This window comes from Rhipicephalus microplus, unplaced genomic scaffold (genome assembly GCF_043290135.1).
Source record: "Rhipicephalus microplus isolate Deutch F79 unplaced genomic scaffold, USDA_Rmic scaffold_12, whole genome shotgun sequence".
Lineage (NCBI taxonomy): Eukaryota > Metazoa > Arthropoda > Arachnida > Ixodida > Ixodidae > Rhipicephalus > Rhipicephalus microplus.
In genome coordinates this window covers 21222830-21249509 of record NW_027464585.1, presented here as the reverse complement: position 1 = coordinate 21249509, position 26680 = coordinate 21222830, and the positions used below count along the sequence as shown (strand labels likewise).

Sequence of the window (26680 nt, the reverse complement as noted above, 5' to 3'; positions counted from 1 at the left end):
ACGTCAATACGAGTAAATAAAAGTAGCATCAACATTAAGGTCAGTTACTTCGCAGCAAAGAAAGTTGTGGTGGTGATTATGTTGCTACTAGCGGGGTTAGCATGGCAGACAACAAAAGGAGGTCTGAGTGACTTTTTCGTTTTTTCTTGCTTTGCAAGCCCAACAATATCTTTCAATTTGTTTTGAAAATTCACTCGTGGCAAGTCAGAAACAAAATATGCAATTTGAAGTAATAATTAATCTGAATTCTTATGTTTGCCTTGTCTGTTAGCTTCGTGTGGTTTGAATAATGTAAACGCCCCCATTCCTCATCGAGTGATGCTGCTTCTACGCACAAATGTGCCAAACTAAGTTTCCTGCACCATCCTAATTAAATCAAAGTAGATTATGCCGTGCTGCATCAGAGTCCCACGTTTGACAGTGTGCTTCAGTGGAAATAGCATTGCTGGTCTATACATTTGCCGCTTGATTTCGAGGCCACCAATCTGACAACCATTACCTAAGGTTTATTTTATTTCCTGAACAGTGCTGGCACGCCATATGTGCTATACTGCATGCAGCCAGAAACCAGATGGATTATTTAACCACACAGAGGTGGAATTCAGTTATGGTGAAGAAATTGTGCGCAAGTGCACAACAACCATAAAGCCGTTAAAATTTTTGAAACAGTGCGGTAATAGCGGAGCGAAATGCGTTTGATTATCTGAGCACAGTAATCACTACTTTCATTCTTCTTTTTCACCACCCTCCGTTGGTGTTTCTCCCGAAGTCGCTTTGCCCTCTTGCTGAGCACCTCTCCCAATCTTGCGCGGCATACATCATCGATGACATATTGCTTCAAACACTGTCTTGTTACGGTTGCCGCGACTCCACCCTCAGTCAACTGTGTGCTTGTTGGTGAATCGCTGTTGCTGTGCCAGCCGGTACTTATATGAATAGTGTCGGTATGAACCCTGTCCTACGGACCACAGTACCTGATTTGCAAGCACGTGCATGCATGCGGGCCTCTCGACAAACGACGAGTGGCGTGGACAGCTTCTTGCAGGCTAACAGGAAGTCATAGGTGCTTGCTTGACCAATTGCAGCATATTTATTCTGCACGTCAGATTCAACTTCTTGATGTCACGTCCCAGCGCGAAAGGCATGGGGGGATTGTTTCTTGGAATTTGTGGAGCAATGGCGGCTTGTTGCGGTGCCACGTGGAGAATCATTGATCATGCAGCATTTTGCATGTGATGTGCGTGTATACTGCGAACGTTTGAAAAAATATTATAGGATGTAGTTTAGGGGCCCTCTAATTGAACCGGAGCAGTCGCCGGATTTTAAAATAAACATTGCTTGAGTTGTTTGCAATTCATGAGGTGCAGAGTGGCTGAGAAGAGGCTATCGCGAGACACAGCTGGGGGCTAAGGACGCTCTGTTACATTACTGCAAAACGTATTATACTAGAAACGGTCTATGTCGACGTCGGGGTTAATTTGTAAGCGTTTTATTTAGAGTTTGAGTAGATAGAATGAAGGAACAAGAGGAATTAAAAAGGTTGTAGACAAGCTAAGAGAATTCGGAAATGCTTTCAACACATGCAAAAATATAAAATGAATACAGTGCATCATCAATATTGGCACGTGTTGTTTTTCAAAGTTTGATACTGCAGACTGGGATGACTTCAGCCATTTATTTGTGTCTTGAGTAGATGCTGCGTGGTGTTGCGTTTCGCAGGAGTCATTTGGTTGTGATTTTCGCTGCAGAATTATAGTAAGTGAGGTGCAAAACAGGCAAATTCTACTCTTTGGGCTCAAGCGCTTCATTTCAACTGAATCCTTGTTGTTCGGATGCCATTTTGTCTCCATTTTATTGACGCAATGCGGCCTCCACCCGTTCTGTGCGCCTTTCATGGCTATTCTCATGTCTTGACCATGAGAATAGCCTTCACCAATCTAGTGTGGCTCCATTTCATTTTTTTGTTTCATGTCTTCCTTGTTCTAGATTTAATACTTACAAAAGTGCCGCTCCGGTTTATCGCACCTCTAATTTGAAATGAAACTTTTTACTATTTCTTTATATTTCTAATAAACAATGCTTTGCCGCTGTAGTCATCAACGTACACTATATAAAGCATTAGCACACAAGCAAAATTCTTTAAACTTTCATTCTTTTGCGCGTTAAAAAGAAAAATGAAAAGCATATCCATAAAGTAGGTGCTGATTAGCTGGTATTTCATTCAATCCATATCCATAAAGCATATCCATAAAGAAGGTGCTGATTAGCTGGTATTATATTGAATACCCTTTGGGGGGGGGGGCATGTGCTCGTAAACAGCACAGTAGGTGTAAAATTTTTGGGTTCACATCTTCATTTTCGGGGCTTATTTGCACCTTACCATTTCACGCTGTTTGCAGTAGGGCAGTTGTGTATTGCCTACTGAACATTTGCGAAACAACCTTTGTGCCTAAACAGGAGGAGCGCACCCACAGTTAAGGATAACAGATTTTCCAGAACAGCAATTTTTTAGCTTTGAACAGTGTTGACACACTTGGGATATCTATTAACATTTTACGGTGCACAAAGGTGGATAAAGATTTTTTATGAAGGAGGATCACCATTTGGAATAACATATTTGCTCTTCTTGGGGTATAAAAAAATAACAGGGGGAGGGTCACAGCATTCGGTTTGCTCTTATGAAATCGACCGCCCCCTCTGTAAGCGGTGCGGCACCTTCGGCCACGATGCTGGGGGCTGCTCGGCAGACTGTAAACGTTGCGAGGGTCACCACGGAACACGCGAGGGCTTTCGCAAGCGCTTATACGCTTCGGCTGCCCCGGCTTCCCCTCGCTATCTGAATCCGCTTCGTCGCACTCTCAGTCAAGCGGCCCCGCCTGTGCCCGAACAACTAACTCGGCGCGTATGCAGGTCCTTACGTCCAGGTCCACATCACGCACAACCGAGAGGGGATCCCCTTCCGGTGACCGCGACTTCTTAGACTCCGATCTGACTTCAGGCAGTGGCATGGGCGATTCGTCCGCCAATGAGGGGGAAAGGCCCGGAGTTCTGACGAGACCACCACCGGGTCGACCGAAACAGAGTCGAGTGATATCGCGACGGGTTCGGCGCAATCGTCCCCCCCCCCCCCCCCCCCTAAGCCGCCTCTACCCTCGGCGAGCCGGGATGACTGCAGGAATTCGCTGACCGTGGCTGAGCGACCCCTAAGTCTAACGAGCAGGGAGAGGCCCTCCTCTTTTTATCCCACACACCCGTCAACATCCTGGCCCCAGTGACCAGCCTGGACTTGGAGGCCGGCACCCAAGGCCCAGCCGGTGATGACGCCCCCATAAAAAGTAAAGGGTATTACTTTCTACCCGGCGACAGCGAATGCGACCTTGCTGCACGGACTTCCTCCCCTGCCTCCCATTCGGCACGCCCAAGCCGGAAATCGGATGCGAAAACTGGACAGATGGCCACTGGGCTAGAGCAGAGAGCTCGCTCGCGCTCACGAATACGCCCTGATGACGATAAGCGGGATCTGGGTGAGAGGGCAGCCAGCAAGGAGGCCCGGCAGCGTAGACCCGGGCCAGCAGGCCAAAGCAGTGATAGCGACGCTCCACCACACGCGAAGGCTCAGAAGCTCGAGAAAGACTGTGTAGGAAAAAGGGAACCGCCCCTCAAGCCCCGAGACGCACGTCACTGAAGCGGCGCGCCTGCCTTGTCGGCTTCACGGCCCTTTTCGCTTCCTCTTGATCGCTCCGGCCGCACTATGTCCCGCTTGCCTTCCATTCTCCTTCTGGTGCAGCACCCTCCTCGCCCCTTTCTGTCGGCGCGCGGCTGTCGCCTATCTTGCTCGGTGCATTCGCCCACCCTTCTTTCCTTCTCCCCTCCAGCGCTTGGCATCGCGCCCAATCGGCGGATGACGGCCACGCTGCTTGCTAGCCTCGATACTTCCCGCGTTTGGTTTTCTTCCTTTTAAGGTTTTTGATGACCTTTTTGAAATTGGCTACGTAAAATATCCGAGGGTTTAGAGATAGGGCGAAACAAGCAGCCATCCTAGGTTTTGCTAGGAACCAGAACATAGACCTCCTCTTTATTCAAGAGGCGAATTTCTGAACGCCGCTGGATGTGGTTAATTTCCGCCGAGATCATCAGACCGACGCCTTTTTCTCTATGGCGAACACGAGTGCATGCGGGGTCGGAGTAATATTCGTATCAGGCAGAATTCGATCAGAATCCCATTGTATTTTCGGGGCGAATGGTCGGTACATAATGATTGACGTATTCATCGAAGGCAAAAAGATACGCATTGTGAACGTCTATGCCCCCGTGACAAGAAAACATACGAATAAGTTTTTTCAAGAGATGCACCAACTCCTCCTAGAGCCCGTTCCCCACGTACTGGTCGGTGATTTTAATTGCGTGGTAGATTCTAACCGGGACATGAGGGGGCCAAGCCATGGAAGATCAACCTACAATGCAAAAGAGTTGGTGAAAACCCTTCGGCACCTAAACCTCTCGGACATATGGGTACACCTAAATAAATACCGCTTCGTAGCAATCCGTACCTCTAGATCAGCAGGAAGTAGAATAGACCGGATGTTCTTTCCGGACCTCCTCCTCCGTTTGGTTGAAGGATGCGAAGTACTCGCGCTCCCGGTCAACCTGAAAGAGAAGACGGATTATGCCCCGCTCGTCACGATGGTAAAGGGATCCCCCGGCCCGCACCCTGAAACCAATAGCTGGAGAATAGACTCTGAGCTGCTGAGAGATGAGACTTGCGTAGAAAACTTGAAATCTGCCATCAGTGCATCAGTAGAAAATGCCGGACATATTACCCCTCTCTGTCGGAAAAACTTAAGGAAGAATGGAAGGCCTTGTTACAAAAAGAAGGCAAAGCCAGAAAAAGACGTCATACACAAAAGATGAAAGAACTTCTCGCAAGATGCAGATCATCAAGGCAGCCGACACATTGACCTCATGTACAACAGAGTACCTGACCTCGCTCGAGGAGCAGTACAACCAACTCCTCAGAGATACCATGAGGCGACCTAGAAATGAACATGGACTGTTGGGCACGGTGACCGGAGTTGATGTGAGGGAAATACGTGGAAATGGCTGTTTGCGAAATACGAAGGCAAAGCGCTTAGACGGTTCTGTAACCGACGACCCAGCTGAAACTGAGAACATCGTCAGAGAGTACTTCAGCATACAGTTCCAAGACACCGAAATAATAGACACCAATTGGGGACCCGACCATGTCAAAGAACTTTGCAAACATCTGCAGCGAATTAAGGAGGAGGAGGAGCCAGCAACCCTTAGCGCTGAAGTCTCCCTTGCAGAGCTTCGCGAAGCCATAAGAAACATGACCCCCAATTCTGCCCCAGGCGCTGATGGTCTGACTGCAGCCTTCTATGTGACTTTTCTCGAAGTTCTCGAAGAACCCTTGCTCGCGATGGTGAATGCGATCTTCAGTTCCTTTAAGAAACCCGACTCCTTCGGAGTGGGTAAAATTGTACTACTGCAGAAAGAGGATGCACAACCAAACGAGCCCACGGCGTGGCGTCCAGTTACGCTTTTGAACACCGATTACAAGCTGGTAGCCACTATACTGAACAACAGGCTCAAGCTCCTGTTACCGGACATCATTAGCCCGTACGAAACGTGCGGGATTCCAGGAAGGTCGCTTTTTGCGAACCTCACAGTGATCCGTGACTCGTTCGAATACGCGACGACAAGAGGTTTCAATGGTGTTTTTCTTTCCCTAGACCAAGCTAAAGCTTTTGACAGGGTACGACATCATTACCTCTTCGACGTGATGCAGGAGTTTGGCTTACCGTCAAGTTTTACAAAACTGGCAAAAACTTTGTATGAGGACCTAACCTGCACCGTTGTGATAAACGGAGTCACGACGCCAGCATTTAAGTATAGCAGAGGCATAAGGCAAGGATGCCCATTGGGCCCGACCTTTTTTGTCATGTCGTGCGAGCCGCTGATCACAAGTGTTATTGCGCATGAAGGCATACGGGACTTCCCACTGACGGGCCAGGCGCAGGTGAAAGTGCTGGCATACGTGGACGACATTTCCCTGTTTTTTCGGGATGAAAGCAGCCTCCAAGCCTTCAGTGCGACGTTCACTTGAGGCATCCGGAGCGCAGGCATCCGGAGCGGCGATAAATGCGGACAAGAGCAAGGCGATGCTATTAGAAACTTTCCCCAGAGAAGCCCTAGGAAACATCGAAGTGGTGTCCATCGTTAAAGTACTGGGAATCTACTTCTCCAGTGAAGGGGTGGCACCAGCCACGTGGCAGAGAGCCCTCGAGAGGGCAAAGCAGGCAGCCGACCGCATTCGGCTCCTAAACTTCACGTTACGTGAAAAAGCGCTGGCAGCAAGGACCACCATTTATTTGCGATTGCGTTCTACGCCAGTAGGGTAGCGGTGATCCCTAGGAAAACCGCGAGCCAACTAAACGCCGTGATCACCGATTTGCTAAAGGAAGGGGAACCGGCACCAGTCAAGCGACACCTCCTTCAACTACCCGAGGACAAAGGTGGCCTCGGCCTCCCACACGTACAAATGACCAGCCAGATACTGGCCCTCAAGTTTACCCGCATGCTTTGTTACGCAGCGAAATACGTTGAGAAGAATCTAATCAACTACTGGACAAGCACCATCACGCACTATCTGGAAAACCACAAATACACTGGCCCGCGCGCGGAAGTGCTCTCACACATTTACAGGATGGCGGCAACAACGACAAAGATCATAGAAAAAGAAGCCCCGAACTGCGACATTGACAAGGACCCACCCGCCCGAATCATCGAAGTGATAACAGAACATCAGTTGTCCGAAGAAGAAAAGGAACAAATCAAAAGTCTAGGACTGTGCAAACAAAAAAAGCAATAAGTACCGACCGCGCGAAATACATGACTTTGAGTGAAAGCGCAAGTGGCAAGTTTTGCCCACGAGACATCGCCTGCACCGTTTCGGCATCACGCCGAATAGCCAGTGTCCTAATTGCCGCGCTGAGGAAACGATCTCCCACGCGTTGTTAGAATGCGGGGCGGCCAAGTCGGTATGGCGCCTGGTTGCGAGGTGCTTCAGCATTCGTCCTCCCCCGGCCCTCGAAAGGAATAGGGGCTGCTTCGCAAGGCTGGTGGTTGCCATCACACTCTTCATGATTTGGAAACGCCGGTGCCTTGCTGAGGTAAAAACACCCCAGTGAGAGCGGCCTACCCAGCATTAGCCATGATCAGGCAGAAAATAGTGCAGTACTTGGCCAAGCAACTGGAAGCTGGCGGGGAGGACCAGTTCCTTCGCCGCTGCCACACAAAGCTTTTTTCGTCAGAGGAGCAAAACTCCATACCCCCATAATCCCCTACTAACCCCTTCTCCCCAAAACATTGTGTTACAAGTGTATGTATAGCGCGAGTCGAAGTACTGTAAATATGCCTACCCACGTTCACGATCTGTTGTAAACATAAGTATATATGATTGTAAATATATATTTGTGGATTTTTTTACGAATGTATGCGTATATTAGCATAAATTGTGTATATATAAATATATATATATATATATATATATATATATATATATATATATATATATATATATATATATATATATATTGTAATGATATTAAATAGTGGGGCTCAGGCAAGGGCGGAGGCAGGGTTACGGAAGCAGAGGAAGACGAAGCAGAATAAGAACAGCCGGCCTGCAGCAAAGGCGTTGTCTCTTATTTCTCGTCGTTACAATGGCGCAGTCGACGAAGAAAACGGCTTACGTCTCGGTTTCGTCATCCACAACGCCCGCCGACGTGCAGCCGCGGTAAGCGTCGCTTGAGGACGGCGTCAAGCCCTCCTCGGCAGCTGTTTACTGACACCACCGTTCGGGGACGGCGTCAAGGCCTCCTCGGCGGCTCCAGCACCCGTTACCGGTACCAGTTCACCATAAGGAACGCCGTCACGCTTCTTCGCTGATGGAACCCGCAAGGCGTCCGTCGCGGCCAGCATCGATCCCAGTACCGACGGATGGCGTCCAGGCCTCCGTTGTGGTTCCGGGAAACTTGTCCTGGGACGCGACACGTCGCGGCAACCATGCGCACGGGCCTCTCTCACCTAGGGATGGCGTACATGCCTCCTCCATACCTGGCAACCTGTCGGCGCTTCTAGCACCCACCGTGTACGGCGTCGAGGCCTACCCGGCGGCGCAAGACCGCTTCATCTACGCCACAGTACCAGGTCACAACTCATCACATGGGTTCCGCTTGCCTGGGAACGTCGTTGACGCTTCCAGCGCCCTGGAACCCATGTCCACGATTCCTACCACAGCTGGATTTCCAAGGGACGCCGTCCACGCGTCCTTGGTCAGCAATTGTACCACCTCGAGTACCGCAGTCACTATATCCTCCGCAGAGGCGGGCCTTGGCTCTTCGTGCGGATCGCACGACAGCGCAGCGGAGCTGCAGCATACCATCGCGCAACTCCGCGTCACGACCAACGCCCTCATAGCGTCGAGCTCCCAGCTACGTCCTGCCATCTTGCCAACATTGTGCGCACTCAATGCCATGTTGGCTGCGGCCGCCTCACAAAACTTCGAGGTAAGCTCGCCCGAGAACCGTCGCAATCTCGGACGTTCTCTCACGGAGGTATCAGAGCAAGTGAACTGCTTGGCGTGGGCACATTTCGGAGTTTTGCCCGCAGTCCCGCCATCGCCGATTTCCTTCGAGCTACCGGAGTTTCGCGGCTTCCAGGACGATGCCAAGGAATGGGTGGCAACCGTCAACGCTGTCGGAGATCACGCAGCGTGGACGGACCAAAAGAAGTGGGGCATGGCCATAGACCGCCTTCGGAATGCTGCCGCGGCTTGGCATCGATACGAAGGCGTGCGGCAGACGTCCTGGGTGGACTGGAGTGACAAGCTCATAGCTGCTTTTGGACGGAGTCACCATCACCTCTCCACGACCACCCAGTCTTACGCGACCGCTACCGAGAATAGATCCCAGAAGGAGACCACCCTCGCGGCTTCAGCTGTATTTTGCAGCTTCCCGACAGCCAATTTAACCACCTACCCTGGGACGAACAACCCTACAGTGCTGACCCTCGCTTCGAAGCGACATCTCCTGATATCACGTCAGTCTGTGGCCGAGTGTGCGGACGTCTGCCACACGCTAAGCGCCGCTTCCTTCAAAGTCACTGTCAGCAAAGACCTACCAGAGAAGGTAATACTTCCGGTTAGTGACAGGTCATCTGACAATGAAGGCTCTACTGCACGTGAAACTATAGGAATAAGCAGCTTGAGCATGAGTCCGACAAAGGCAGTGCTGCAAGAGCACGCGTTGCCTCTCAAGCTGCAACCTGAACTCGGCTCTCAGATGACTACAAAGACACCCCGACGCCCCTTGCCACACCGCAAGCAACGCAGGCGTCGACGCTCAGTGCAGCAGGTGACGGTGCAGCGTGGACTATTTCCAGCATTTGTAACACGACTGCGACAGGATGCTCAAACCGACGAGATTAAACCAACGCGGCCACTTTGCAGGAGTCTGTATCTCCTGCTAGCGGCATCTTGTCCAAGTCAACAGCGTTGGCCCCATCGTGGACGACGCCTGCACCGACCATCACGTCACAGCCAGTGTCGTCCTCCGGAATCTCCTTCAACAAACTTCCATGTGAAATATCAGCTTGGCCGAGCCCGGCCACCCCGGAATAGTCAATGCCGCCCACCGGAGACATTGTCGGTAGCCCACGAGGCTCGCAGTCGGGGCCGAGTGTAATGATATTAAATAGTGGGGCTCAGGCAAGGGCGGAGGCAGGGTTACGGAAGCAGAGGAAGACGAAGCAGAATAAGAACAGCCGGCCTGCAGCAAAGGCGTTGTCTCTTATTTCTCGTCGTTACAATATATATATATATATATATATATATATATATATACTCTATGGATAATAGAGTTTGTAAGCCCCATAGTGCACAAGAGGGGTGTCTGATGGAGCACCGTATGTATAAAATGATGTAAAGAGTTTTTTTGAGTTTGAAGTTAATAAACTTCTCTTTGTTTTGGTCCAAGGCTGCTACTGTAATCGGACTTTCCGTTTACCGGGCACAGGTTCGCCCAAATAAACAGTTAAATTCCAACGCAAAGTCTCCTGTTTTCGGCCACGTCATGACCCCGTGACATCTGGTGGAGGTGCTGCTTCTTTGATGTTCCGGACGCCACTTTCAAGCCGTGACCCCAGCCCAAGCGGCAAAGAAGACATGGACGCTAACCCTGAACAGCAAACAAGCCGAAGGCAGAGGGGACTACAACAAGAGTACGAGCCCCTTCCTGAAGCAGCCAGGCAGACTCGGATCCCGCCATCAACTACTGCAACCATGACCGCCCCCGTACAGCCTGCACCACTCCTGCTCCGGCAACCCAAAGAGCCGCCAACTTTCCGCACCACTGGAAGACCCGGAAAGCTGGTTCGAAAGGGTCGACCGCGTCGCCACCTTCAATGACTGGACAGACGATGACAAGCTCCGGCATGTGTATTTTGCCTTAGACGATACTGCTCGGACATGGTCCGAGAATCAAGAGCGAAACCTTACAATGTGGGACGTCTCTCACACCAGGTTCCACACTACGTTCGGAAGTGTGATGCGCAAAGAGAAGGCCGCAGCTCTTCTCGAAACCTGCATGCAGATGCCAAACGAAAACGTGGCGCTAGTCATGGAAGATATGATTAAACTTTTCCGCCACGCTGACTCCGACATGTCCGAGGAGAAGAAGGTCCGTCTGCTCATGCGAGGAGTAAAGCAGGAACTCTTCGCCGGGCTGATCAGAAACCCGCCAAAGACGGTCACCGAATTCATTTCAGAAGCATCTACAATAGAGAAGACGGTCGAGATGCGCAAGCGGCAATATAACCGTAGCTTCTCGTCTACAAGCTACGCCAGCATTCAAGCGCTTGGAACCACTGATTTGCGTGAGACGATCCGAGTGATCGTGGAAGAAGAGCTGCGAAAATTGCTTCCTTCAGCGCCGCCTCACGTGGAATCCATCGCGGACGTCGTACGCCAGGAGATCCAGCAATCGCTGGGCGTTTCTCAGCCTCAAGAGCCTCAGCTGCCAGCCATGAGCTATGCTGCTGCAGCCCGCCGCCACGCCCCTCCTCCACGTGCACGCCAAAACACTGCCCTATCGCACTTCCGTCGCCAGACGCCACCATCGCCCACCACCCCCGCTGACGTCCTACCGTTCGCCAGCGGCCCAGCGCAGTGCGTCGAGGAAGACTGGCGTCTGGTGCACCCCTGGCCATCACCCACTCTGCTACCACTGTGGCGAGGCCGGACACACATACCGCCGTTGCCAGTACCGACAAATGGGACTGATTGGCTTTGCCGTCAATGCACCGCGTCCACAGCCAGGAGAACGGCCACGTGACATCGCAGACTACCTGACAGAATCTCAGTGGACACCACGAAGCCCTTCCCATTCGCTGTCGCCCAGCCGCCCCACGTCACCGCACCACCGGCCGTACTGTGGCCCAACCGGGACGGTCTCTTAGCCCGTACCCGGGAAACTAAGGGCAGCAACCGATGGAGGTGCGGTTGCTGTGCGACGAACTACCGAAGATCTTCCGACGACGACGACGCCGGGAGAGAGCTTTCCGAACACAACGCGAACCAGGCAAAGCCCTGACGGCGAAACCTCACTTACCGAAGGTGAGCTGACGACGCAACATGGAAGCAGCGGAACAAGCCAACGCAGCCGTGACCCGACGCCACGCCCTAACTGTAATGCGAGACGGCGAACTAGCGAACTCGACGTTCTTATCGACGGCCACAGTGTGACCGCTCTCATCGATACTGGAGCCGACTACTCCGTCATCAGTGGGCCGTTCGCCGCGAAGTTAAAGAAAGTTAGGAGAGCTTGGGAAGGCCCTGAAATCCGCACAGCCGGAGGTCATCTCGTAATGTCTGCGGGAATCTGCACAGCGAGAGTCACCATTAACGGCCGTATTTATCCTAATGACTTCGTAGTCCTACACCGTTGCTCGAGAGATGTCATTCTAGGCATGGACTTCTTATGCCTCCATGGTTCTGTCATCAACCTAAAAACAAAGTTGATAACGTTATCCACAGAAGAAGCACTACCGCCACGCACGCCGCCAGGAAACCATGCCTTGAATGTGCTGGAAGAACAAGTCGCCATTCCGCCTCGCTCAAGCGTCATTATTTCAGCCGGCGTTCCTAAATCGCCTGACTTGGAAGGCGCGTTGAAGGCCGTCAGCATCTGTTGGTCTACCAAAATATTTGCGTCGCAAGAGGAATTGCAGAGCTGCGGGGAGGCAAAGCAACGGTTATGCTCACGAATTTCAGCAATGAGTTCAAACATGTGAAAAAAGAAACAACGGTCGCGTACATCAAAGAAATTGTCCAAGCCACCAGTGCTTTCGCCCTTGCCGATTCTGCGGAACCTGCTCAGAGGAACCAAGCCCCTCCCATAGCTTTCGATGTCAATCCAAGACTTTCGAACCATAAGCAAGAACAGCGCAAGGCCCTGCTCCTACCTTATGAAGATTGCTTTTCGTCGTCATCAAAAATTCGGCAGACCCCACTCACGAAACATCGCATCATAACCGAGAAAATGCCAGACCACTCCGCCAGAGTCCGTACAGCGTTTCGACGCGAGAACGTGAGGCCATGAAGAGACAAGTTGATGATATGCTGCGGGATGACATTATCTAGCCGTCCAAGAGTCCATGGGCATCCCCCGTGGTGTTAGTGAAGAAAAAAGATGGGACCCTACGTTTCTGCGTTGATTATCGCCGCCTGAATAAAATCACAAGAAAGGACGTGTATCATCTCCCACGAACAGATGACGCACTTGATCGGCTCCATAACGCTAAGTACTTTTCGTCAATGGAACTCGAGACCGGCTATTGGCAAATCGAAGTCGACGAAAGAGACCAAGAGAAGACGGCGTTTATAACACCGGACGGCCTTTTCGAGTTTAAGGTGATGCCCTTCGGTCTTTGCTCAGCGCCTGCAACTTTTCAACGCGTTATGGATAGAGTACTGGCAGGATTGAAGTGGCAGACTTGCCTTGTGTACTTGGACGACGTCGTCGTGTTTTCTTAGAGTTTCGACGAGCATCTTCGGCACCTAGAACCTGTACCTAAAGCCATCAAGGCGTCCGGACTCGCACTAAAGCCAGAAAAGTGCAGATTTGCGTACGAGAAGCTCTTGTTTCTGGGGCACCTTATTAGCAAGTCTGGAGTTCGTCTTATCCACGGAAAACAGCCACCATCGCCGCTTTCCCTCCGCCCACTGAAGAGAAGGCGTTGCGCTGATTTCTGGGCCTGTGCGCCTATTATAGGCGGTTCGTGAGAAACTTCGCTTGCATCGCTGATCCTCTCACGAACATTACCAAGGCCGACGTGGAGTTCAAGTAGGAAACGCCACAGGAACACGCTTTCCAGGAACTTAAACATCGCCTCCAGACGCCTCCATTACTTGCCCATTTCGACAAATTTGCCGACACAGAAATACACACTGACGCAAGCAGCGTAGGTCTTGGCACCATTCTTGTGCATAGGGCTGAAGGACTTGAAAGGGTTATTAGTTACGCCAGCCGATCGCTATCCAAAGCAGAAGCCAATTATTCCACAACAGAAAAAGAGTGCCTCGCCATCATCTGGGCTACGTCGGAATTTCGCCCCTACCTCTACGGCAGGCCCTTCAAAGTTGTGAGTTACCACCACGCCTTGTGTTGGCTAGTCACCCTGAAGGACCCTTCAGGTCGCCTCGCACGATGGGGCCTGAGACTTCAAGAATGTGACATTACTGTCATTTACAAGTCCGGCAAGAAACACTCCGACGCCGACTGTCTCTCTCGTGCGCCTGTCGACCAACCACCACCCAACGACCCGGATGACGACTACTTCTTGGGAACAATAAATACCGACGACTTCGCTGAATGACAGCGGGCCGACCCGGAACATAAGGCCCTAATAGACTACCTCGAAGGCAGGATCGCCGAAGTCCCGAACGCCTTCAAGCGCGAATTTGCGTCGTTCTTTCTGCGAAACAGTCTTCTACAAAAGAAAAACTTTTCACCGCTTCGAGCTAAGTACCTCCTTGTGGTGCCTTCAGCTCTGCGACCAGAACTCCTGCAGACCCTGCACGACAATCCGACGGCAGGGCACCTTGGTGTTTCTCGCATGCTCGCGAGAATACAAAAAAAGGTACTACTGGCCACGTTTTACCACCGACGTCACTCGTTATGTGAGGACATGCCGGGACTGTCAGCGACGCAAGGCACCACCAACAAGGCCAGCGGGACTTCTGCAGCCAATTGAACCACCTTGCCGACCGTTCCAGCAGATTGGTATGGACCTACGGGGCCGTTCCCGACGTCGGCTTTCGGAAACAAGTGCATCGTGGTAGCTACCGACTACCTCACCCGCTACGCCGAGAGAAAAGCCCTGCCAAAAGGCAGTGCATCTGAGGTAGCTAAGTTCTTCGTCGAAAATATCGTCCTATGTCACGGCGCTCCGGAGGTCCCTATCTTCGACAGAGGAACGGCATTCACTGCCGGCTTAACTCAAGCGATCTTGGCATACAGCCAAACAAACCACCGCCGGACGACAGCGTACCACCCACAGACAAACGGCCTCACCGAGCGGCTTAACAAGACGATCGCCGACATGCTGGCAATGTACGTCGATGCCGAACACAAGACGTGGGACGCCATTTTTCCATACGTGACCTTCGCATACAACACGGCGGTGCAGGAGACGACACAGATATCTCCATACAAGTTGGTCTACGGAAGGAGCCCTGCAACGACGCTCGATGCCATGTTACCCAACGTCACCGACGAAAAAAACCTCGATGTGAGTGAGTCCCTTCAACGCGCCGAATAAGCCCGACAACTTGCGCGTCTCCCTATCAAGAATCAACAGACGACCGACAGCCGCCGTTACAATCTTCGGCGACGCTTCGTGGAATACCAGCCCGGTGAACGTGTTTGGGTGTGGACGCCGATACGCCGACGTGGACTAAGTGAAAAACTTCTGCGACGGTACTTCGCACAATACAGGGTGGTTCGATGTCTCGGCCCACTTGATTACGACGTTGTCCCCGACGGCATCACGAACTCTCAACGACACCGATCACGACCTCAAGTCGTCCATGTCACGCGCGTCAAGCCGCTTCATGCGCGTTAACAAACTGAAACAGTGTTTTTTTGTATTACTATTGTATTGTAATTTTTTCATCTTACATTCTTGCATTATTATTGTACCTTCATCTTTAGTGAAAGCGTCGGGACGATGCCTTTTTCAGAGGGGGGCAATGCCACGTTCCATTTGCCAAGTGTTGTTATCGTCTCGAAACACTACACAATTCTCAGCGCAAACCGCGCTTGTAGTTTTTGAGAAGCTTCCGGACTGTACCAGATCATTTCGATAAGATCACGCCTATTCTGCGAACTGTACAGATTATTCTGGAACCTACTCTACCGCCTGCGATAGCGCTAGAACATTCGACGGCAAGAGTATAAATGCAGACATGCTTCGCCGCTTGTCAGTTGTTGATCGACGACCGACGCTCCGTTCGCCGCTATCAGTCCAAGACTGCTACTGTAATGGGACTTTCCATTTACCGGGCACAGGTTCACCCAAATAAACAGTTGAGTTCCAACGCAAAGTCTCCTGTCTTCCGCCATATCACGACCCCGTGACAATTTACACAGTGTCATTAGAGCAACAATTTGTTTTTTTTAATTTTAACACAGATTTAATATGCAAAAATTAAAAGACGTCTCAATGTTTACATGCCTCTTTTGCTGATATTTATGTCTTTCATGCGTCCCATTCAGCACAACTACTACACTAAAATGTCCACGTGAATATAACAAGTGGCTCAGACGTGAAAGCTGGTCAAAGATGACCATGCAGTTCATTGCTCATTTATTCGAAGAGCACCATCTGCATGCAGTCCCATCAGTGCCTTCTGTCTCCTTTAATTTGAACACACTCCCAGCAACGATGAAGGTGGTGAGCTTATCACAGAGAAATTTGGTGAGACGGTTTCTATAAACCTGGAAGCAAGAGTATTTTAATCACGTAAAGATGAGTTGTGTGTGTGTATAAGCCCCTACTTCACATCATGGCGATGGGCAGCAGGTCATCGGACATTCTTATTTTGTTTGTGAGGTCGAGATTTTGGTTGGGAATGTTGAGTATTCCAAGTGTTCAAGACTTCTTGCGGCATCCACTCTAACATAGGTTCATGATTGGTGGTTATTGTGTTCATTGTGTCGCATTGTAGTCTGCCTTTACGTCTCGTTCACTTGTAGTCAGCACTTTTGAGGGTATGTTCAAGAGTTGTACTGAAGAATTGTTAGGAATCCAGCCAAGTATCTTCCATCATTGCATAAGAGCCGGATTTGAGTAATGGCTTTCTTCTCCATCAGTGTGTATTTCTTTTAATGTTCTTGTGCAAGAAAGACATTGAAGGTAGGTTTTCATGACTTTTCAGTGCTGTGCATGAACTGCTGGCATGCTTGAAAGGTTGTGGTGTTGTCTCAGTCAGGACCACACAGCCTCCTGTTGCATTATAATATTTCGCTTCCTAGGATTGTTCTTTCCATGCTTCTTCAGCACTTATTTATTTATTTATTTATTAGAATACCCTCAGGGCCCGTAGGGCATTTGTACATTATTATGTACAAGTGTACATAATAGTACACTTTGTACTATTATGAAAATGGGTACCAGCAGGCGTGGACTGTGGTGCTTTTATTAGGTGTTCCACATACTTCTTGCTACATTCATTTGCGCACAAAGCAAGTAGTCAAAGTATGGTGGTAATATTTGCTTTGAGTTTTCTGTTGTTCTTATTGTATTTTAGCCAGGGTTGGTGCCAGGATTGGTCAATACCAGGGACGCATCTACTATAAACGAGGCTCTTCAGGAGGAGCAGAGAGGTGGGGAACATGGCCATTATGTTACGACTATGTTTCCTCTTGGGAACATAGTCGTAACACATCGTCATAACACAACACAGGGGTCAAGCGAAAATCGGGGGAGGGGGGGGGCTCCAGTCTAGCATCTCTGTGTCTACCCTGGCACCACCCCCGATTCCAGTCTGTGTTATTTGACTGCTGACGACTTCGTGTGACAGCTCTCCCTCGTGCACTCATTGTTTGTAATTTACTTACTCGCCTTATCAGTTGAAGGCTGTTCTAGTGATGCATACGAACCTTCGTCGGTTCTTGTTTTGTCATTTTCCGATGGCGTATCCTCAGTATCTTTTCTCAGTCTACGCTTATTTTACTTCGCTCGAAGATCAGCGACGTTACAACTTTGAACTCTTAGCATGTTTTTATGGACTGTAAAAGTAAGCACCGCTCTTTTTTCCGGCATTCCGTTTTGGATGGTTGGCAAGTCAGTACTTCTCCTCTCAGCTGGTGAGTGTTTTGTATGTAGGACTTTGTCGCTGCAGCCTCCTGGTACCGGATGCAGTTCTCACTCAGCCAGCCCTAATGGCCCAGCAGAAAACATGAAAATTGTGGACTAATCACTGCGTCTGTGCGCTTTCTTGGTTGCGGCTGGTGTATCTTTTCAGTGGTGATGTCCTGAGCATGTATTACTAGCTCGACAGGCAAAGTCTCTTTTTTTAGTTAGCTGCAAATTACGTCCGAAGAGTACTATCAACACTTGCTAAGATTATAGCCCCTTCAGGTGTGAGTTATAACACACTGTCAACAAATGTGGCAAATTCAGATAGCACAATCACAAGGCACCCAATATTACATTCCAAGGGAGAAAATGTTGTGTTCTTCTGTGTGAGATTGAGCAAGCCACTAAATTTCTATGAATTTAAATACTTCATCCTTCTGCTGTAAGTTATATTTAGTTTTGATATAGAAAGAATGAAATCATAAGCTGCTGATGTGTGTGCATTTAGTTTTTCACTACATTAATTTCAGGAGAAGAAAAGCAACACTTGACTATGGTTTTAGAACAAGATTCGAATGACCCATAAAATATTACATAGTGGGCAGCGCACAAAAGGAAACACACAAGAGAAGGAATCAGGACAAGCGCTGGTCTAACAACTGAAAGTTTTATTTGAAAGAAAGCATATATATACATGTGTACACAGAAAATCATGTGCTACGCAAGATTACATCCGATCAATGAAACCAATCTCCTGTTCAGATAAAGAAACAGATGGCTGGCTAACGCAAATGCCAACACTCTTCGCCATGTGGTAAGCCTCAGCAATCTCACGTGTCCTTTGATTATGATGGCGGTCGATGATTGCGGTTTGCTCAAATGAAGGAATACAACCGCAATCGCGGCAATGGCTGGCGAGGTGAGACGGAACCCCACCCTTTAAAGAATTTTCATGCTCCCGTAGCCTAATATTAATACATCTACCGGTCTGTCCTATGCAGACACTCCCGCACGAGCAAGGAATTTTATAGACTACACCGGTCGAACATGCGGTATACTTCTTAACGTGCTTGATTGAACAAGTGTTATCAACCGCCCTCGTAATACCCTTTACGCGTCTTTGAATCTTGCCACATAAGCTACCCAATTTATTTCCACCTGAAAAAACAACGTCAACACCATATTGCCCCCCAACTTTCTTTAATCTATGTGAAATGGAATGTACATAGGGAATCACTGCAAAACGCTTTTGCTCGCGTTGAGAGGTTGCTGGTTGGTTGGCGGGCTGCGCGCTACTTTTTACTTTCTTTAGCAAACGCTCGGAAGCAGAAACGAGAAAGGCGGTGGGAAAACCCGCTGTCTTAAGCCGATCACACTGATTACGAAAGCTTTCCTCTGTGGCATGGAAACAGGATTTTGCGACAGCTGAATGAAGGCATGAAGTGACTATACCATTTTTTACCAGTTTTGAATGAGCAGATTTAAAGTTTAGGAGGGGTTTAGCCGATCTGGGAGCGTATAACCAACAGACATGCGCGTCCTGGAATCGCAATGTTAGGTCAAGGAACTGAAGCTCATTTTTTTCATTGGGGACTTCACACGTAAACTGAAGACCATGCCCCCTTTCCCTAAAAGCCTTGAGAATGTTCACCTTATCATGTAAGCTACTAACACTATCCAAAAAAACCAAGTAATCATCCACATACCTAAATATACGTGTACCCCGACCCTCAAAATCTCGTTCTAGATCGCGATCAATTCTACTCAACAATATGTCACTTAGGACCGGGGCAACTCTGGAACCTATGCATACACCTGAGGCCTGAACAAACAAATCCCCTTGCCAAGAAACAAAAGTAGAATCAAGATAAAAACGAAGAAGTTCAAGGAAACTTTGAACAGAAATACCACATTTGTCAACAAACCGCGTTTCTTCATTTAGTTCAGTGATAGTTTCCTTAACACATAGTAACAGAAAATTATGCGGCAGTGAGTAGAACAGGTCCTGAACATCGACACTGAAGGCAGACTTTTTTTCCCAAAGGTTCTGATTACCCAAGAAATCAACAACCTGTTGTGAATTCCTAACCAAGAATGGATCCACTAAATTTAACGAGCTGAGGTGGGTTTGCAAGTAGCCCGAGACAACGTGCTGCCACGAGCCACTCTCCGACACAAATGCCCGAAAGGGTACATCGGGTTTATGCGTCTTGGCGGAGAAGAACACCTGCAACTCCAGGCTTTTTGAATTCTTCGCCAAGGACCTCAGTCGTTCAAGCTTTAGGTCTGACAATAATGCCAATGGACCCAGCGCTTGTCCTGATTCCTTCTCTTGTGTGTTTCCTTTTGTGCGCTGCCCACTATGGATAAGTTCCAACTCGCCCGCCTTTCTGTGCTACAACAAAATATTACAGTTACTTCACTATAGTGATAAGCTACCATTGTGTGCAGCAGACTGAGCTCAAGTCGGGACATACTGACTAGGGAGAAGGTTCAGTTCATCTAACTAACTATGTATTTTACTCTATTCTGGCCTCAAGTTGACAAAGCTTGCATAAACAATTCCATACACAAATGTCGCCACTTATGCTAAATGTTTATATTTGTTTCTCTTAGAAAAATGTTTCCATTTGAAAACATAAGGTCGCATAAACCTTGGCGAAATTCTTGAAGATGGGCCGTGGACTTATAACTTTTGATATAGGCGGAACTTTGTGTGGTGGAGGGATAGGGGGTGACGTAATTGGTCTTCGGTACAGGCAAATCGAGTATGTGTTATATGGTTCTCGGTATTTCATTGCTAAAAATTTTAAGGGTGGGCCATTCGCCCAGTGTCCCATTCCTCGGCTACACCACTGCAATAACTATGAAACACACATCTTGCACTTTTGCGCCTTCAGCGGCTCATCAATTAAACTGCCTCTCCGGTGGACGAGACCATTTCAGCCGTTGATAATACAAATAAGCTAAATATCGTGATCTGCATGTCAAAACAAAAGTTGAAAGGGTCGTTTCAGTTTAAAAAGCTTTGAGGAAACATGTTCATTTACCACACGAATATGCAAACCAATGAGAACTTCATGTGAGTAGAGCAGTATAAGTCACAAACGTATAAAATATCAGAAGAGTGATATGCACCAGCTAATTTATCCAACTGAGCCGCTCGTTGCTTTAGACTCTGTTTGACTCTCCCACTGATTATAGGACGTCCTGAAGACACATACACCACAAAATTGCACACAGAGTATGTGATAATTATTACAAATGAACTAGTTAATCGCTGACCACGACAATCCTGTTTGCTCTTCTTCACTGAGTCTGGAGAAAGGAAACTACAAAAATATGACTGAACTAGATTGAGAAACACTGTGAGAAAGAACTTGCAAGATCTCACATGCCAAATATACAAAAAATGCACAGCTGCTGACAACAAAGGCAACAGTATTCAGTACGACAAACAGTCATTCACTAGTTGCTTAAGATTTATTCATAAATATTGCCTTTCAGTTGTGAGGACCAGTCCTGACACCAGCTGTCAAATGATCCTCCTCATGTTCTGGAGATTACCGCAATTTTTGACACATTTTCCGATTTGTACTGTGTACGTCCATAGATTTCACGAAAGACACCCAGCTGGCCTTAGCCACCCCACTAAACGAAAAATTATTAAAGGACAACGAGTGTGAGTGTGAAATCTCTGTACTTCACAGGAACAAGCTTGCCAGATCTGTGGAGATCACTTTTTTTCCACAGACATAAAAAAGCAGGAGGAAGGGCGCCAGAGAGGTGTCTGTGGTTCTGTATTTGATCAAAACAAAACGACGCCGTAAGAATGCGTGTTGCTTGTTTATAAACGATTGAGCCGACGTGTTATGTGTTCTATGTATCAGCACATATGAACTCACGGAAACTTTTTTTCGCGCGTCGTACTGTGGATTCAATTAAGTATACGTACTGCGTAAGCTAGCTGATGTTTTGGCTACAGCAGAGATATATATATATATATATATATATATATATATATATATATATATATATATATATATCTTGAAAAGTGGAGGACAAGCAAAACGAAAAGTTAGGCTGCAAGACTAAATAAGCTTCAAGATCGCAAAACACATAATTATCAAACCAGCTGATAAAGATGGCGATGTTGTAATAATGAATTAGTCTGATTATACTACTGAGATTCAAAGACATCTGAGTGATATCCATTTCTACAAGCCCCTTGATGACGATCCGACAGAGCAGTTCAAGGAAATTGTTTCCAATAACATAAAAGACCTTGTCAAAGAAGACAAAATCAGCGAGACAGCTATGCGGTCAATAATCCCCCTTAGCTCCATCCCGAGTGATTTTATATCCTGCCAAAAATACACAACGTAAATATTCCTTGCCCGACCTATTGTTTCCGCTATTGGCGCCGTCACTGAACCAAAGTCTAGATTCGCTGATAATCTCAATAAGGATAACCCACCCACTTTCAATTCATACCTGAAAGATACAAACTATTTCTTGCTCGACATCATTGACCTCGACGTGCCACTTGGTTCATTGCTTGTGACACTAGAAGTAGCCTCACTCTATACGAACATCCCGCCTATTGAAGGCATTCAAGCAATATTGGTGGCTTATGAAGAAAAAGATTCTAATAAAACGGTGGACAGCAAGACACTAGCGCGGTTACTAGAACTAATTCTGACATTGGCAATTTTAAATTTGACGGTGTGCATTTTGTACAGGTTAGTGGCACTTCTAAGGGTAATAATTTGGACCAAGCTTTGCAAATATCTTCATGGGCCAACTTGAAGAGAAATTCTTAGACGCATGCAGTCTCAAACCGTTTTATTATAAGCGTTATATTGACGACGTCTTTCTGATCTGGAAGCACGGATACTGCCCCGCCGCGGTGGTCTAGTGGCTAAGGTACTCGGCTGCTGACCCGCAGGTCGCGGGTTCGATTCCCGGCTGCGGCAGCTGCATTTCCGATGGAGGCGGAAATGTTGTAGGCCCGTGTACTCAGATTTGGGTGCACGTTAAAGAACCCCAGGTGGTCAAAATTTCCGGAGCCCTCCACTACGGCGTCTCTCATAATCAAATGGTGGTTTTGGGACGTTAAACCCCACAAATCAATCAAGCACGGATACTGAACTTCTGTCGTTCTTTGCAGACTTCAACAAGGCTCATCCCACCATCTCTTTTTCGGAATCATACTCAAGCACAGCAATACGTTTTCTTGACGTCACGGTTAATATACGTGCTAATAAAGGGACGACTAAACTCTTTAGAAAACCTACGAATAGGCAGTCATACCTACATTTCAATATTTCACATCCAAACACTGCAAAACGGGAATCCCATATGGTCAAGCACCGCGTTTTAAGAAAATATGTTCGAACAATTCAGATTTTACAGACAACTGCACCAAACTTCTGGAGGCTCTACATAAACAAAAATATCCACCAATAATCATTAGGGATGCTATTAAACGGGCTGGGAACATTGACCATAAGGAACTTTTTATTCGGAAGAAGAACGCCGCACCCTCAAGTACGAGCCTGGTTATAATATACTCCACATCAGCACCAAACATCAACAGTATTCTTCAGCAGTATCACAACATACTAATACAGAGTGATCATCTTAAAAAAATCTTTCCTGATCCCGCACGTGTGGTATATCGCAGATCGAAGAACTTACGCGACATACTAACCTCATCAAGGATTACCGCCACCACTTTTTCTGTTTGTCATCCATGCAACAAATCCGGTTGCAAAGTTTGTAACCATATAACGAAGACCACTTTGGTTAAGAGTACAGCATCAAACTTTCATCTACAAATTGATTGATTTATTGATTATTTGCGGGGTTTAACGTCCCAAAACCGCCATATGATTATGAGAGACGTCGTAGTGGAAAGCTCCGGAAATTTCCACCATTGGGGTTCTTTAACGTGCACGCTTTCATCTAAAAATTCAATGAAATTTTGACTGCGACACAAGCAACATTGTGTACATGCTTGAAAGCTCTCTGTGCAAACTCCAATACATCGGACATACCGAAACGCCTTTTAGACTGCGCTTTAATAACCACAAGTCACCTGCATTAGGCTTAGCCAACCTACCTTTGTCTAAGCACGTTAAAATTCCTGGTCACTCATTCAATAAACTAAGAGCTACTATACTGAAATCAGGCTTCCCTTCACACTATGATAGGGAACTGAGCGAGTCATTTCTGATACACAAGTTCAACGCGATGTTATTTGGTATAAATGAAAATCCAGGCAAACAGTCGCTTCTTTCGATGCAGAATTAAGTTCTAGTTTCACCACAGTCTGTTCATAATCACTGTACACGTAGATTCTCACTACTCCTTTTCGGTGCAGTGAATTTCTTGTTTTTGTGTTATCGATTCTGTTTGTGCCCCATGAAATTCATAGTCACACACCTTGTTCCATTCGAACGTTTTCTGCTTTATTTTCTTGTCTTTTTGTGCGTTTAATTTGCTGTATGGGTTTGATAGTTTTGTTTGTAGATATTACTGTACTTTTCAAACTGATATTCATGTGATCTACTTGATGTAAACACCGTTCATGCATTCTCATAGTCTTTCTTTGACATTCTCTGCTCACCGTTCATTACTTGCCACGTCACAGTAGATAATGTATGATAGTGATAGTTCAAGGGTCAGGGGCCCTTGATATATCATGCCTGCTTAACAAAAGCGCATTTTTGTATCGTGTTTTCCCTGATGAAGGCCGGTCTCCGGCTGAAACGTAGGAAAAATAAAATGTTTTCGTTTTGCACGTCCTCCACTTTTTGGTATTCTTTCTCTGGATCCAAGGACAGCTTCTCTTTCATATATATATATATATATATATAGGCAGGCAGGCATGGTGGTAGAGGGGCCGTAGCGTTGCATATAGTGCAGTAGATCCTCCGTGAGAGGTCACAGCGTGGTTTACTTCGACGTTTCGGCCTAGAGTCTGGCCTTCATCAGGATTAAAGGTACAGTTTGTTGGTGGTCAGCTTTATACAAAATCAAATCAGAAGAAAAGGAAAGAGGAAAAAAGACAAAAAAAGAGAAAAAAAGGAAAAGAATATAAGGGGGCCTCCCTTCGGGCGCCCCCCATCCACTCTTCCTTCCACTTCCCTCTTCATCTCTCTCTCCTTTCTCCTCTCACCTTTCTGATGTCAGCGGTCTGTGTATGCTTCCTTTTACTAACGCATTCTTCCCGACCAGACGGCACCTCCTGCAACTGGCGGTTCGGTGTGGGGCAAAAAAGATCTTTTTAGGAAATTCTGAGCCTTTAACTTTCCATGTCAATTGGGCCATGTCATGCATACCACAATAGATGAGGTAGTAAATTTTACTACCCAATCAATTGTGCCATGCATGGCATGCCCAACAGCAACCCTGTGCACAGCCGGGAGGTCCCCACTGCACGCGTAATCCAGAAGCCGGCAAAGAATTCGCATAGCGCCCGCTTACCAGCCTCTACCGCAATACGCGGCACCCCTCTTTCTACGAAGAAATGTTGACGGGGCTCCAAGTAGTTAAAGGCTTAGAACTTCCTAAAAAGCTGTTTTTTGCCCCACAGACAACTACCAGTGCCACCTCGAAGCTACCTCGAAGGACTTAATTGAGATCAGTGTTTGCATGTGTCATACTCTCCTTTTTGTCGTTTCAAAATTTTGTTTCAAACACGTGTGAATTCCCGCAAAATTTTTTGGTTTTTTTTATTTGATGTTACCCAGGGCTGTTTTAGTTATGTCGTCTTAAAGTGTCTAAGCGTAACTGCCGTGTACTATCGCTTGAGTCTGCGCAAAAGCTTCTGTTGGCAATGATTCAGTGTTCGTAGTTCTTTTCTGTGTCGCTAGGGTTATGGGTTATATATGAAGTGCTGCTTCTGAAATAAAAATTAGTTGCGAGTGTAGCGAGTGTCGTGTTTTCTTGTCCTCTTCGTCCCCGTGAATTTTGCGCTACTACACCATATGGTTAAATGCTGTACGTGATTTATTGACAAAAATATATTTCTCATGCGCCCGGCATATAACTCTCTCGAACTTGAAAATTTGACACGTGAGTGGGACCAGAACAGCGCCAAAAGCAGCAGACGCAGAAATCAGCTGATACCACTCCAATGTTATGCCAACGAAGTTGACTCTTTCTCCGACGCTGGCATTAACGTTTAAAGATGGGCCAATAATGCCAGCCTAATTGCATGGCTCCGCCCATATTGGCTGCTGGTTGTACAACTTGGTCCAATGTGGCCGTTTTAATGCGCTGGCACAGCCAATAATGGCGGAAAGTTCTGAATGCTGGTCCAACATCACTGTTCTATTCGGCTGGCACAGCCATTATTGGCGGAACGTTGTCAGTGCTGGTCCAACGTCGCCGTTATATTAGGCTGGCACAGCCATTATTGGCGGTACGTCATCAAAGCTGGTCCAACATCGCCGTTCTATTCGGCTGGCTCAGCCATTATTGGCGGTATGTCGTCAAATCTAGGCCATTCTCGGGCCATGAACTGGCGATCTATCCCCAACATTGGGCCAACGTTCTGTGCTGCCTGGGATGCTTTACAGCAGAACCCATAGGCCAAAATTACGCTTTTGGGTACGGATCCCCACAAAACCGGAAGGACCATTTCCTTCGAGCACTACAATTGTTTCTCACAGAACACGTAAGGAATGAGACAAACATATTCATTACTGGTGACCTCTTTATTGATACCTCTGGCATGAACAACCTAGCTTGCGAATACTTAAAGCTTTTTTGGCGTATAATGTCTAACCCAAAAATTTAACGTGCAAAATGACTGTAGGGGTGACAAGCATACTACTCTAGACCACATAGTAACTAATTATTCATGCTCTGCCTTAGCAAGTGGTACAATATCTGCCGATGTAAAAGACTAACAGCCTATCTTCACTACATTCACTTCGTAATCTTCTGCTAAGAATAAAAAAAAACATTTCAGTAAAGTGTATGACTGCTGAGCAAAAACATCAAAAATAGGTTTAGAAACATAGGCCAGTGTTTCTAGTGCCACCACTACTGATGAATATCTTGATGCTAATATAAATTTATTAAATGATTCAATGGTCAACTCTTGCACTACGGTATCTGGTGGTATGAAAAGTATAAATATAGCCTTGAAATATCCAAGGCCTCTTAGAGTCAATAAATAATAATAATAATGTATATTTACACTTAAGTTTTGTCCATATAGAATAGA

The 26680-nt window shown here is 47.5% G+C and overlaps 1 protein-coding gene across 2 annotated transcripts in view; it reads left to right on the top strand.

Annotated features, from left to right (window-relative positions):
• LOC119166687 (beta-hexosaminidase subunit alpha) overlaps positions 1–26680 on the top strand; it is a 592332-nt gene that overhangs the window by 24341 nt on the left and 541311 nt on the right. The window lies entirely within an intron of this gene.